Below are 13732 nucleotides of genomic sequence, written 5' to 3' on the forward strand. Positions count from 1 at the left end.
GTGTGTGTGTGTGTGTGTGTGTGTGTGTGTGTGTGTGTGTGTGTGTGTGTGTGTGTGTGTGTGTGTGTGTGTGTGTGTGTGTGTGTGTGTGTGTGTGCGTGTATGCTAAAGTGCAGAGAGTCAGTCCAGTTCAAGTGTTCAGCAGTCTGATGGCTTGTAGAGTAGATAGAAACTGTCTCTGAGCCTGTTGGTATCAAGTGTTCAGCAGTCTGATGTCTTGTACAGTAGATAGAAACTGTCTCTGAGCCTGTTGGTATAAGACCTCATGCTTTGATACTGTATGCCCGACAGTGAACAGCTCATGACTGGGGTGTGTGGGCTCCTTGATGATGCTTCTGGTCTTCCTCAGGCACCGTTTCGAGTACATATCCTGGATGGGTAGGAGCGCGTTCCCAGTGATGGGCCGTCTTCACCGGTGGAGGCCCTTGCGATCATTGATGGAGCAATTCCCATACCAGGCCGTGATGCAACCGGTCAAGATGCTCTCGATGGTGCAGCCGCTAGTATTTGGAGAGGACCCGGGTTGGCATGACGAATTTCTTCTGCCGCCGTAGGAAGTAGAGACTCTGTTGCCCCCTCTTGACAAGAGTGGTGGTGGTGATGTCGGTCCATGTGAAGTCCTCAGTGATGTGGACGCAGAGGAACTTAAAACTGCTGACTCTCTCTACTGTAGTCCTGTTGATGTGGATCGGAGCGTGCTACCTCTGCTTTCTGAAGTCAACATTGAACTCCGTTCATTTGCTGATGTTGAGGGAGAGGTTGTTGTCCTGGCACCACAATGCCAGTTCACTTACCTCCTCCGTATAAGCTGACTCATTGTTGTTGGTTATTAGGCCTACAACCGTGGTGTCGTCATGGAGACTAGATGATGGAGTAGATGTCGTGCAAAGCCACACAGTCGTGGGCGAACAAGGAGTACAGCAGATGGCCGAGGACACAACCCTGGGGGGGCTCCTGTGTCAAGAGTCAGTGTGAAGGAGGTGCTGTTGCCAATCCTCACAGCTTGTGTTCTGCCTGTCAAGAAGGATCCAGTTGCAAAGGGTGGTGTTCAGACCCAAGGCTCGGAGCATGGTGTTGCTTGGAGGGGAAAATAGTGTTGAATGCTGTAGTCAATGAACAGCATTCTCACATAGGTGTTCCTCTTGTCCAGATGTGTTACGGCCGTGTGGATAGCGATGGAAATGGAATATTCCATGGGTCGGAAGGGAGCAGCGGGAGTCCTTCTGAATGGCTCAGTATTGTCTGCCTCGAAGTGAGCATAGAATGTGTTAAACTTGTCGGGGAGGGATGCTTCGGTGGACACCACACAGCTGGATTTGCCTTTGTAGTCTGTGAGAGTCTGTAATCCTTGCCACATGCGTCGCGTGTCTGAGTTGTCAAACATCAATTCAAGTTTGAGTCTGTATTGTCTTTTTGCGTCCTTAATGGATTTGCGTAGCTCGTACCTGCTTGCCTTCTACGCGTCGCGCACCACCAAGTCATCTGGGTTTGTTCTGCTGACATTTGAATGTGGCCGTACAGGCTCTCAGCATGGAACGGATATCTCCATTCATCAGGGTAGCCTAGTGGTTAGAACGTTGGACTAGTAACCGAAAGGTTGCAAGTTCAAATCCCCGAGCTGACAAGTTACAAATCTGTCGTTCTGCCCCTGAACAGGCAGTTAACCCACTATTCCTAGGACGTCATTGAAAATAAGAATTTGTTCTTAACTGACTTTCCTGGTTAAATAAAAGAAAAAGGTTTTTGGTTGATGTACTGTACGTCCGATTGTTATTGTGGGTGCAACATCATCAACACATTTCCAAATGAAGAGTCTGTGTCTGACGATGTATACACCTCGATGTTGATGGATGAGTCCTGGGTGAATGATTCTTTGAACATATTCCAATCACTATTCTCAAAACAGTCCTGCAGCATTGAGTCTGCCTCCTCTGTCCAGTGCCTCACTATTCTCTGTGTTGGTGTCTCCCTCTTGAGTTGTTGCTTGTAGGCGGGGAGTAGGAACAGAGAGACGTGATCTGATTGGTCGAAAGTGGGGGCAGGGGGGAGGGGTGGCTTTGTACACGTCACAGATGTGTGTATATACATGGTCCAGCACGTTGTTTCCTCTCGTGGGACAGGATACATGTTGGTGATATTTTGGGAAAAGGTGTTTTTAAAATGTGCTTGGTTTAAATCACCAGCGACAATAAAGACTGTTTCCGGGTGAAAGGTTTCTTGCTGGCTAATGTTCTTGTACAGTTCGCTGAGTGCCACCTTGGTGCCTGCTTGTGGCACTATGTACACAGCTGTGATAATAACACACATGAATTCACTCAACATATACTGGGATCTGCATTTCAGCATCAGAAACTGAACAGCAGCTCGAGATGTTTTCATCTTCGATGATGAGGAAGCATACACCTCTCCCTACTCTTACCAGAAGCCGCTGTTCACATCCATACGTAAAATGGAAAAAAACATTCTGGTTGTATAGCAGAGTCGAGTGTCTCTGTAAAAACAAAGAGGTTGCGTTCCCTGATGTACCAATGCGATTGAAGCTCTGAGTTCACAAAGTTTCCTTTCCAGTGATTGGACATCAGTCATCTGGACACTAGGAAGAGGAGGCCGTGTAGCACGTCTTTTCAGCCCCCCCCCATTTTCCTTCCTCTTCTTCGTCGTTGGCATTGCCTTCAGTCATCTCGGCCAGGAGCAACAGGTACTCCACACTGTGCGGGGAACAAAGGAGGGAATGTGATATTCGTAGATTCCGATTCATGATCCAGAAGTGTTTGTCGGTCCTATGAAATTATTGAACGTTGAGCAAACAAAGTAATAATTAACGCGAAAATAGCCACTAAAAAAGTAGAGCAGGAACCGGCATGACGCCCTCCTCCTCTTATATGGTGCCTTCACAAAGTATTCAGACACCCTTGACTTTTTCCACATCTTGTAACATTGCAGCCGTATTCTAAAGTTGATTAAAGAAATACAAATCTCAGCAATCTACACACAATATCCCATAATGACAAAGCAAAAACGGGTTTTTAGAAATTGTTGCACTTTTATTAAAAATAAACAGATACCTTATTTACATAAGTATTCGTACCTTTTGATATGAGACTTGAAATTGAGCTCAGGTGCATCCTGTTTTCCATTGATCATCCTTGAGATGTTTCTACAACTTGATTGGATTCCAACTGTGGTAAATTCAACTGATTGGACATGATTTGTAAAGGCATACACCTGTCTATATAAGATCCCACAGTTGACAGTGCATGTCAGAGCAATAACCAAGCCATGAGGTCAAAGGAATTGTCCATAGAGCTCTGAGGCAGGATGGTGTCGAGACACAGATTTGTGGAAGGTAACCAAAACATTTCTGCAGCATTGAAGCTCCCGTGTAACACAGTGGCCTCCATCATTCTTAAATGGAAGAAGTTTGGAACTACCAAGACTCTTCCAAGAGCTGGTCGCCTGGCCAAACCGAGCAATCAGGGGAGAAGGGCCTTGGTCAGGGAGGTAACCAAGAACCCGATGGTCACTCTGACAGAGTTCCTTTGTGGAGATGGGAGAACTTTCCAGGGGAAAGCACTCGACCAACCAATGTTTTTCAGCGACAGGAACTGGGACACTAGTCAGGATCAAGGCAAAGATGAACAGAGCAAAGTACAGAGAGATCATTAATGAAAACCTGCTCCAGAGCGCTCAGGACCTCTGGGACTAAGTTTCACCTTCCAACAGGACAATGACCCTAATCACACAGTCAATACAATGCAGGAGTGGCTTCGGGACAAGTCTCTGAATGTCCTTGAGTTGCTGTGCGAGCCCGGATTGAACCCGATCGAACATCTCTGGAGAGACCTGAAAATAGCTGTACAGCAACTCTCCACATCCAACCTTTACTCCACACACAGAGAAGCGTACAAAGCTCCTCCTCACCCTCCATTTGGCAAATCTGACCATAATTCTATCCTCCTGATTCTTGCTTACAAGCAAAAATTAAAGCAGGAAGCAGCAATGAAACAGTCTATAAAAAAGTGGTCAGATGAAGCAGATGCTAAACTACAGGACTATTTTGCTAGTACAGACTGAAATATGTTCTGGGATTCTACCGATAGCATTGAGGAGTACACATTTACATTTAAGTCATTTAGCAGACGCTCTTATCCACATCAGTCACTGGCTTTATCAATAAGTGCATCGAGGACATCTTCCTCACAGTGACTGTACGGGACTCTAAGCTGGAAGCTTACAAGAAATCCCGCTATGCCCTCCGATGAACCATCAAACAGGCAAAGCATCAATACAGGGCTAAGATTGAATCCTACTACACCGGCTCCGACACTCGTCGGATGTGGCAGAGGTTGCAAACTATTACAGACTACAAAGGGAAGCGTAGCCCAAGAGCTGCCCAGTGATACAAGCCTATCAGATGAGCTAAATAACGTCTATACTTGCTTCGAGGCAAGTAACACTGAAACATGCATGAGAGCATCACCTGGTCCGGATAACTGTGTGATCATGCTTGCCAAAGCCAATGTGAGTAAGACCTTTAAACAGGTCAACATTCACAAGGACGCAGGGCCAGATGGATTAACAAGACGTGTACTCCGAGCATGCATTAACCAACTGGCAAGTGTCTTCAGTGACATTTTCAACATTTTCAACCTCTCCCTGTCTGAGTCTGTAATACCAACATGTTTCAAGCAGACCACGATATTCCCTGTGCCCAAGGACACTAAGATAACCTGCCTAAATGACTACCGACCTGTAGCACTCACGTCTGTAGCTATGAAATGCTTTTAAAGGCTGGTCATGGCTCACATCAACACTATTATCCCAGAAACCATAGAACCACTCCAATTTGCATACCGCCCAAACAGATCCACAGATAATGCAATCTCTATTGCACTCCACACTGCCCTTTCCCACCTGGACAAAATCAACACCTATGTGAGAATGCTGTTCATTGACAACAGCTCAGCGTTCAACACCACAGTGCCCTCAAAGCTCATCACAACGCTAAGGACCCTGGGACTAAACACCTCCCTCTGCAACTGGATCCTGGACTTCTTGACGGGCCACCCCCAGTTGGTAAGGGTAGGTAACAACACATCCGCCACGCTGATCCTCAACACAGGGGCCCCTCAGGGGTGCGTGCTCAGTCCCCTCCTGTACTCCCTGTTCACTCATGACTGCATGGCCAGGCATAACCCCCCCCCCCCTCTTCAACACTGATGCTACTATCTGTTATTATCTATGCATATTCACTTTAATAACCCAAACAAGGGCACTGCGTTCATCCACCTCTGGCCTGCTCGCCTCCCTACCACTGAGGAAGTACAGCTCCCGCTCAGCCCAGTCAAAACTGTTCGCTGCGCTGGCCCCCCAATGGTGGAACAAACTCCCTCACGACGCCAGGACAGCGGAGTCAATCACCACCTTCCGGAGACACCTGAAACCCCACCTCTTTAAGGAATACCTAGGATAGGATAAGTAATCCCTCTCACCCCCACCCCCCCCCTTTAAGATTTAGATGCACTATTGTAAAGTGACTGTTCCACTGGATGTCATAAGGTGAATGCACCAATTTGTAAGTCGCTCTGGATAAGAGCGTCTGCTAAATGACTTAAATGTAAATGTAATAACTCTACCTACATGTACATATTACCTCAATTACCTCGACACCAGTGTCCCCGCACATTGACTCTGTACCGGTACCCCCTGTATGTAGCCTTCACATTGACTCTGTATCGGTACCCACTGTATATAGCCTCCACATTGACCCTGTACCGGTACCCCCTGTATATAGCCTCCACATTGACTCTGTACCGGTACCCCCTGTATATAGTCTCCACATTGACTCTGTACCGGTATCCCCTGTATATAGTCTCCACATTGACTCTGTCCCGGTACCCCCTGTATATAGCCTCCACATTGACTCTGTACCTGTACCCCCTGTATATAGCCTCCACATTGACTCTGTACCAGTACCCCCTGTATATAGCCTCCACATTGACTCTGTACTGGTACCCCCTGTATATAGCCTCCACATTGACTCTGTACCGTAACACCCTGTATATAGCCTCCACATTGACTCTGTACCTGTACCCACTGTATATAGCCTCCACATTGACTCTGTACCGTAATACCCCGTATATAGCCTCCACATTGACTCTGTACCGTAATACCCTGTATATAGCCTCCACAATGACTCTGTACCGTAACACCCTGTATATAGCCTCCACATTGACTCTGTACTGGTACCCCCTGTATATAGCCTCCACATTGACTCTGTACCAGTACCCCCTGTATATAGCCTCCACATTGACTCTGTACTGGTACCCCCTGTATATAGCCTCCACATTGACTCTGTACCGGTACCCCCTGTATATAGCCTCCACATTGACTCTGTACCAGTACCCCCTGTATATAGCCTCCACATTGACTCTGTACCGTAATACCCTGTATATAGCCTCCACATTGACTCTGTACCGTAATACCCTGTATATAGCCTCCACATTGACTCTGTACTGGTACCCCCTGTATATAGCCTCCACATTGACTCTGTACCGGTACCCCCTGTATATAGCCTGCACATTGACTCTGTACCAGTACCCCCTGTATATAGCCTCCACATTGACTCTGTACCGTAATACCCTGTATATAGCCTCCACATTGACTCTGTACCGTAATACCCTGTATATAGCCTCCACATTGACTCTGTACCGTAATACCCTGTATATAGCCTCCACATTGACTCTGTACCGTAACACCCTGTATATAGCCTCCACATTGACTCTGTACCGTAATACCCTGTATATAGCCTCCACATTGACTCTGTACCGTAACACCCTGTATATAGCCTCCACATTGACTCTGTACCGTAATACCCTGTATAAAGCCCCGCTCTTGTTATTTACTGCTGCTCTTTAAGTATTTGTTATTCTTAGCTCATACCTTTTTTTTGTTGGTATTTTCTTAAAACTGCATTGTTGGTAATGGCTTGTATAAGCAAGGTCTACCTACACCTATTGTATTCGGCGCATGTGACAAGCACAATTTGATTTTGAGAGCATCTGCAGAGAAGAATGGGAGAAACTCCCCAAATACATGTGTGCCAAGCTAGCGTCATACCCAAGAAGACACGAGGCTGTAATCGCTGCCGAAGGTGCTTCAACAAAGTACTGAGTAAATTTAATACATATGTAAACAAGATTTGAGTTTTTTTTACAAACATTTCTAAAAACCTGTTTTTGCTTTGTCCTTATGGGGTATAGATTTGTGTAGATTGATGAGGAAAAAAAACGATTTTATACATTTAATAATTTATTTAATCCATTTTAGGCTTTCTGCATTCCCCTCTCTCACTCAGTAGATTTCCCTCAGTTCTAGTATGATGAAATGAATAAGGATATTTCATATTTCAAGCTTAAAAGTTATTTTTCCAATGTTATTCCCACGTTATTACCACGTTATTACCATGTTATTCCCATGTTATTCCCATGTTATTCCCATGTTATTCCCATGTTATTCCCATGTTATTCCCATGTTATTCCCATGTTATTCCCATGTTATTACCATGTTATTCCCATGTTATTACCATGTTATTACCATGTTATTACCATGTTATTACCACGTTATTCCCATGTTATTCCCATGTTATTCCCACGTTATTCCCACATTATACCCATGTTTTCCAGAGACCGTTGGAATCTGCATCACTCCCAGGCCGTCAGACCCGGGAAGTGGATATCGATCCGGGCATCAGGCTGGCGCTGCTGGATACTGAGGTAGCAACTGTGGCGATGGCCGGGAAGGACCAGTTGGGTTCACATCATGACGGGAGGGAGGTGATTACAAGGAAGGACCAGTTGGGTTCACATCATGACGGGAGGGAGGTGATTACAAGGAAGCACCAGCTGTGTCACTTTTGATACCCGCCCGCATCCCACTCGCATGTCAACTGCCCCCATTACAAATCTGTCACCCACAGAGTGGCCATGTGGCCTTGGTTGCTTCAGCTGCTCTTGAAATGCACAGATTGGTCAGACAGTTGGAGTGGTCTCTGAGCTGATCTCTTTCGCTGGGCTCTCTTCCCCCCCCCCCCCCCCCCCCCCGTCTCTGGCTTTCACTTTCTCTCTCTGCCTCGTTCTCTCTCCGTTTCTTCTCCTCGCTCTCTGTTTCTCCGTTTCTCAGTCTCTCTCCCTCGCTCTCTTTCGCCCCCTCTCCATCTCTCCCTCTTCTCTTTCTATCCCTCTCTTTCTCTCACTCTCTGTCTCTATCCCTCTCCCTGTTTTTCTCTCCCTCTGTCTGTCTCTCTCCACAACAATCTCTAACCAGACGGTCATTTGTTGTTGGGGCTTCACAGCTGACCGGTCTGTTTGGAAGCAGTCTGATATCCCAATTCCCTCTTCTACACACAGCATTGTTACTGCGTCATCTATTCAAGTGGACTATGTGCTCTGCCTTATATAAGTGTTGTTTGTGTGGATTGTATCTGGGGTGAAGTGCTGACCTCTAGTGATTCTACTGGGGCTCTGTGTGTCTCCCAGGCCTGGCCTGGTATGGCCTGCATCATGCACAACCACCACCAGAGATTCACCTTACCCAGGTACAATATTGCAGACCAACATACCCAACCCCAGGCTGTTAAAACCAGTGCTATATTAGTCTTGTTACCAGGTTCAACCGTGTGGTGTCTAGAATCAAGCTTTATTAAATTACAATGCACACAGCAATATGTACATGTTTTTATAACCTTTTATTTGAACCTTTATTTAACTAGGCAAGTAATTTAAGAACAAATGTCTTACTTACAATGACGGCCTACCGGGGAACAGTGGGTTAAATGCCTTGTTCAGGGGGCAGAACGACAGGTTTTTACCTTGTCAGCTCGGAGGATTCGATCTAGCAACCTTTCGGTTACTGGCCCAATGCTCTAACTACTAGGCTACCTGCCGTCCCATATCCTATGTATGTATTATGATATACTTACAAACTGACGCTGTACTACGACATCAAAGGAGAGGGTGATTGACCTCCTGAACGTTTGAGGCTCACCAGGAAAATAGCCCATATTAATGTAGCCTTAGACATAAGGGTTCATGAAATCAATAACTTGATAACATTCATATATTAGCCATTTATGAGACTCACTTTAGATAATTGATTTGATGATACATCAGTAGTAATACAAGGATATAACATCTATATACGAGACAGGAATGCTTATGGGGGAGGAGTTGCTGTATATATTCAGAGCCACGTCCCTGTAATGCTTAGAGAAAATCTAATGTCAAGTGTTAAAGTGTTGTGGTTGCAGGTTCACTTGGAACATCTAAAGCCTTTTATTTTGGGGGTGTTGCTATAGCCCACCAAGTGCTAACAGTCAGTATCTAAATAATATGTGTGAAATGCTTGATAGTGTATGTGATGTAAACAGAGAGGTCTACTTTCTTGGGGACCTGAATATTGACTGGTTTTAATCAAGCTGTCCACTCAAGAGGAAGCTTCTCACTGTAACCAGTGCCTGTAATCTGGTTCAGGTTATTAATCAACCTACCAGGGTGTTTACAAACACTACAGGAACAAGATCATCCACATGTATTGATCACATGTTTACTAATACTGCAGAACTTTGTTCTAAAGCTGTATCCGTACCCATTGGATACAGTGATCACAGTATAGTGGCTATATACAGGAAAGACAAAGTTCCAAAAGATATGCCTAAAATAATGTATAAAAAAAAGATTTGGCTGTGACTCTGATGTGGATGATGTTAAAAATATTTGTTGGTCTGATGTGATTAATGAGGAGCATCCAGACGCTGCACTTGATGAATTTATTAAAAATATTTTTCCAATTATTGATAAACATTTCGTTTAGTGTTTATTAGCCACTGTATTTTAAACCCACTACTGTCGTCTAGTTAGTTATCCGATTTAATTTCATATTTACGGTGTTGTTATTAGTCAGCTAGCAGTCTGGTTAAGTTAGCATTAGCATAGCTAACATCCACAACCATGCGGTCACTAAGCTACTCTCCTTCTGCTAAAGAAGAGGTGGATATCACAGTAAAACAAGAAGTAGAGGGTGAGGTCGTTACTGTGAACATGCACCTGTTAAGAAACTGACTGTTAGAACTGTTAAGGCTCCGTGGATTGATGAGGAATTGAAAAACTGTCTGGTTGAAAGAGATGGGCCAACAGGAGTGGCTAATAAGTCTGGCTGCACATCTGATTGGCTGACTGACTGGCTGCACATCTGATTGGCTGACTGACTGGCTGCACATCTGATTGGCTGACTTACTGCAAATGGAGAAACGATGTGACTAAACTCAACAAAATGAAGAAGAACCTGTATTATGAAGCCAAGATCAAAGATATAAAGAATGATGGGACAAAAAAATGTAGAACTCTAAATTCAATTATGGGCAAAAAGACAAAATTCAACTCCATCTCTCATTGAATCAGATGGCTTATTCATCACAAAACCATTTGAGGTTGCTAATTATTTTAATAATTACTTAATTGGCAAAGTGGGCAAATTTAGGCAGGAAATGCCACCAATGAACAGTGAGCCATCGTACTCATGCATAAAACAACGAACAATGAAAGAAAAGCATTGCAAGTTTTAATTTTGTAAAGTTAATGTGGGAGTGGTGGAAAAATGATTGTTATCGATCAATACAGACAAACCTCCTGGCATTGACAACTTAGATGGAGAGCTACTGAGGATGGTAGCTGACTCTATAGTCACTCCAGTCTGTCATCTTTAATCTGAGTCTAGAGGAAAGTCTTTGTTCTCAGGCCTGGAGGGAAGCCAAAGTCATTCTGCTACCCAACAGTGGTAAAGTGGCCTTCACTGGTTCTAACAGCAGACCAATCAGCTTGCTGCCAGCTCTCAGCAATCTGTTTTACCAAATATAATGCTATTTTTCTGTAAACAAATTAAGAACAGATTTTTAGCAGGCTTACCGAAAAGGGTCCTCAACATGTACTGCACTGACACAAATTGATTATAAAAAGATTGTGGGAGCTGAGATGTTAGATTTCAGTGCAGCCTTTGAAATTATTGACCATAACCTGTTGAGGAAACGTATGTGTTATGGCTTTTCAACCTCTGTCGTATCGTGGATTCAGAGCTATCTATCGAATTAATTGAACTCGGGGGGTTTCTTTAATGAAAGCTTCTCTAATATCCAACTGACTGGAGTGTTTACGGGCATATTCAATCGCTCCCTATCCCAGTCTACTGTCCCCACATGCTTCAAGATGGCCACCATTGTTCCTGTAACCAAGAAGGCTAAGGTAACTGAATCTGTCCGTTGCACTCAATTCTGTCATCATGAAGTGCTTTGAGAGACTAGTCAAGGATCATATCACCTCTATCTTAACTATCACCCTAGACCCACTTCATTTGCTTACCGCCCCAATAGATACAAAGCCGTTGCAATCGCCATCGCACTGCAAACTGCCCTACCCCATCTGGACAAGAGGAATACCTATGAAGAATGCTGTTCATTGACTATAGCTCAGCATTCAACACTATAGTACACTCAAAAGCTCATCACTAAGCTCGGGGCTCTGGGTCTGAACACCGCCCTGTGCAATTGGGTCCTGGACTTCCTTACGGGCCGCACCCCATGTGGTGAAGGTAGGAAACAACACCTCCACTTCGCTGATCCTCAACACAGGGGCCCCGCAAGGGTGCGTGCTCAGCCCCCTCCTGTACACGTCAGGTACGTCTCCGACTCAATCATCAAGTTTGCAGATGACACAACAGTAGTAAGCCTGATTACCAACAATGACGAGACAGCCTACAGGGAGGAGGTGAGGGCCCTAGGAGAGTGGTGCCAGGAAAATAACCTCAAAGGAGGAGTTTGTGGAAACAGCAGAGGGAGCGCCCCCCTATCCACATCGACGGACGGGACCGCAGTGGAGAAGGTGGAAAGCTTCAAATTCCTCGGCATACACATCACTGACAAACTAATATGGTCCACTCACACAGACAGTGTGGTGAAGAATGTGCAACAGCGCCTCTTCAACCTCAGGATGCTGAAGAAATTTGGCTTGGCACCTAAAACCCTCACAAACTTTTACAGATGCACAATTGAGAGCATCCTGTCAGGCTGTATCACTGCCTCGTACAGTAACTGCACCGCCCGCAACCGCAGGGCTCTCCAGAGGGTGGTGCTGTCTCCCCAACGCATCACCGGGGGCAAACGACCTGCCCTCCAGGACACCTACAGCACCCGGTGTCACAGAGAGGCTGAAAAGATCATCAAGGACAACAACCACCCAAGCCACTGCCTGTTCACCCTGCTATCATCCAGAAGGGGAGGTCAGTACAGGAGCATCATAGCTGGGACCATCAAAACTGGGACCGAGAGATTGAATAACAGCTTCTATCTCAAGGCCATCAGACTGTTAAATAGCCATCACTAGCACCTTAGAGGCTGCTGCCCTATATATATAGACTTGAAATCATTGGCCACTTTAATAATGTTTACATATTTTACTTTACTCATCCCATATGTACAGTGGATTGCGAAAGTATTCACCCCCTTGGGATTTTTCCTATTTTGTTACCTTACAACCTGGAATTAAAATGGATTTGGGGGAGGGTTGTATCATTTGATTTACACAACATGCCTACCACTTTGAAGATGCAAAATATGTTTTATTGTGAAACAAACAAGAAATAAGACAAAAAAACAGAATAGTTATGCACTCTCAAGTTTTCACCATCCCAAAGTCAGTACTTTGTAGAGCCAACTTTTGCAGCAATTACAGCTGCAAGTCTCTTGGGGTCTGTCTCTATCAGCTTGGCACATCTAGCCACTGGGATGTTTGCCCATTCTTCAAGGCAAAATTGCTCCTGCTCCTTCAAGTTGAATGGGTTCCGCTGATGTACAGCAATCTTTAAGTTATACCACAGATTCTCAATTGGATTGAGGTCTGGGCTTTGACTAGGCCATTCCAAGACATTTAAATGCTTAAACCACTCGAGTGTTGCTTTAGCAGTATGATTAGGATCATTGCCCCGATGGAAGGTGAACCTATGTCCCTTCTAGAAGAAAAATAAAAGCACACCTATTTAGGCGAGGTGCTGGCTAGCGGAGTAGAAAACATGAAAATAAAAGAGAGCCGCACACTCTAGGAGCTCAGATGCAAAAATTTAATTACCAACGTTTCGACAGCCAAGCTGTCTTCATCAGAGTGTAATCTCTGTCCCAGTCTCAAATCTCTGGAAGAAAGAATTTCCCTGTATTTAGCGCCATCCATCATTCCTTCAATTCTGCCCAGTTTCCCAGTCCCTGCCAATGAAAAACGATGGGATGGTGTTCTCGGAGTGATGGGTTTGTGCCAGACATAGCGTTTTCCTTGATGACCAATGACCAAAAAGCTGACCAGAGTACCTTCTTCCATTGGTTTCGGGAGTCTCCCACGTACCTTTTGGTGAACACCAAACATGTTTGCTTATTTTTTTCTGGCCACTCTTCCATAAAGCCCAGCTCTGTGGAGCGTACAGCTTAAAGTGGTCCTATGGACAGATACTCCAATCTCCGCTGTGGAGCTTTGCAGCTCCTTCAGGGTTATCTTTGGTCTCTTTGTTGCCTCTCTGATTAATACCCTCCTTAACTGGTCCGTGAGTTTTGGTGGGCGGCCCTCTCTTGGCAGGTTTGTTGTGGTGCCATATTCTTTCCATTTTTTAATGATGGATTTAAATGGTGCTCCGTGGGATG

Source organism: Oncorhynchus gorbuscha, linkage group LG12, assembly GCF_021184085.1.
Source record: "Oncorhynchus gorbuscha isolate QuinsamMale2020 ecotype Even-year linkage group LG12, OgorEven_v1.0, whole genome shotgun sequence".
Classification (NCBI taxonomy): Eukaryota; Metazoa; Chordata; class Actinopteri; order Salmoniformes; family Salmonidae; genus Oncorhynchus; species Oncorhynchus gorbuscha.